This window comes from Micromesistius poutassou, assembly GCF_964030765.1.
Source record: "Micromesistius poutassou genome assembly, chromosome: 17".
Classification (NCBI taxonomy): Eukaryota; Metazoa; Chordata; class Actinopteri; order Gadiformes; family Gadidae; genus Micromesistius; species Micromesistius poutassou.
In genome coordinates this window covers 5,677,082-5,679,061 of record NC_140287.1, presented here as the reverse complement: position 1 = coordinate 5,679,061, position 1,980 = coordinate 5,677,082, and the positions used below count along the sequence as shown (strand labels likewise).

Genomic DNA, 1,980 nt, shown 5'->3' with positions numbered 1-1,980 from the left:
CGGCTGGTCAAGCTATGGACCGCCTGGAAGACAGGATGTGTAAGAAACACAATCAACTATTGGAGCACTTTTGCAAGATTGAACAGGTGTGTGTGTGTCAGTTCTGCACAGAGACAGACCACAAGTTCCATCATGTTGTACCTCTGAAGGATGAATATGAAGTGAAGATGGCCCAGCTGGGGAAGATAGAGGCTGAAGTTCTGCAGATGATCCAGGAGAGAAAAGAAAATATTAAGAAGATAAAAACCACAGTAAAACGCAGCAAAGCAGACGCAGACAGAGAGATGGCCGATGGTGTGCAGGTCCTGACTGCTCTGATGCGCTACATTGAAAAGTGCCATGAAGATCTCAAAGGAATGGTTAAAGAGAGACTGAAATCCACAGAGAAACAAGCTGAAGACCGCATCAAAGAGATGGAGCAGGAAATTGAAGATCTGACCAATAGAAGCTCAGAGGTGAAGCAGCCCTCACACATGAAAGACCACCTCCACTTCCTCCAGGCCTTCAGATCCCTGAAGAATTCTCCACCCACCAGGGACTGGACGACGGTGGAGGTCCGTCCTCCGTCATACGTAGGGACCTTGAGGAGATCCCTGGATCAGCTGAAGGAGACACTGAACATGGAGATGAAGAAGCTGTGTGATGCTGAACTGAAGAGGGTCCAGCAGTATGAAGTAGATGTGACTCTGGATCCTGATACAGCTCATCCAGAGCTCATCCTGTCTGCGAATGGGAAACAAGTACATCATGGAGATGTAGTGAAGAAACTCCCAGACAACCCTAAGAGATTTACACTGCGTAAATATGTTTTCACGAAGCAGAGCTTCTCCTCAGGGAGATTTTACTTTGAGGTCCAGGTTAAATACAAGTTTGCATGGTGTTTAGGAGTGAGAGTCCAGAGAGTCCATCAACAGAATAGGTGAGATCATAGAGACCCCTGAGAATGGGTACTGGACACTTTACTATGGCAAGTATGGGTTGGTATTGATTGGTAACCCTGATGTCCGTCTCCCTCTGAGAGCTGAGCTCCAGAAGGTGGGGGTGTTTGTTGATTATGATGAGGGTCTGGTCTCCTTCTATGATGTGGAAGCCAGGGTTCATATCTACTCTGCTACTGGCTGCACCTTTAGAGAGCCTCTCTATCCAATCCTCAATCCATGTACACATGGTGGTGGTAAAAACTCTGCCCCCCTGATCATATCACCTGTCAATCAAACCTTTGTTTGATAATAAAATAATCAAACCACCAAAACAACTAATGTTGTTTCGTGAATTAGAATCTCTACCATGTGAGATCTGAGAGAACTGCTTCAATGTTGTACTGCTGTTATTTAACAAGGAGAAATTGAGTACGAACCCTGACTATTATAAAATATAACCCATTGTAAATTATTGCATTACCGTATATACTTCATAGTATTTTTTTTTCTTGTTTTTAAAGGTTAACTGCTATACAATTGTTTATGGTTCAGTTATGTAGAACTAGTTTCAGGGATTAATGTGCACCATAATAATCAAATCATTACTTTACTTCTGAATCATGAATGACGACACAATAAAATGTATGAATGTATAACACTTTTATGATTCAAATAAAAATGGAAAAACAGCTGATGACTTACTTTTAATGTCCACCATACAACAAACCAACATGTGTAACACACTAACACAAAGCTCCCAGTGACTACATGTAAAGATTCTCATGTGTGTGAGCACCGTGACTTTGTCTGGTCATCTCTCCTCTCCTCTCCATCCTCTCCTCTTAGTTTCTCCTCTCTCCTTCCTCTCTCTTCTCTTCCTCCTCTCTCCTATCTCTCCTTTCAAGCTCATCCAGGCTTGTGTTAAGTATTGTCTTGTGTACACATTACACATGTTTACAAATTACCTAGGCAATTTAAGATTTATTTGTGCAAATATTTGCAGTGCTTTAGCTCTAACTTAGCCTTTTTTAAGACGGCACACAATTATTTTGCTCCACAG

The 1,980-nt window shown here is 42.3% G+C and overlaps 1 pseudogene across 1 annotated transcript; it reads left to right on the top strand.

Moving 5' to 3' along the window:
* Positions 1–206: 206 nt before the first annotated feature.
* On the top strand, positions 207–1,227 carry LOC311361890 (zinc finger protein RFP-like; annotated as a pseudogene). The gene has a single exon. The product of its transcript is annotated as a zinc finger protein RFP-like (transcript).
* The last annotated feature ends 753 nt before the right edge of the window (positions 1,228–1,980 follow it).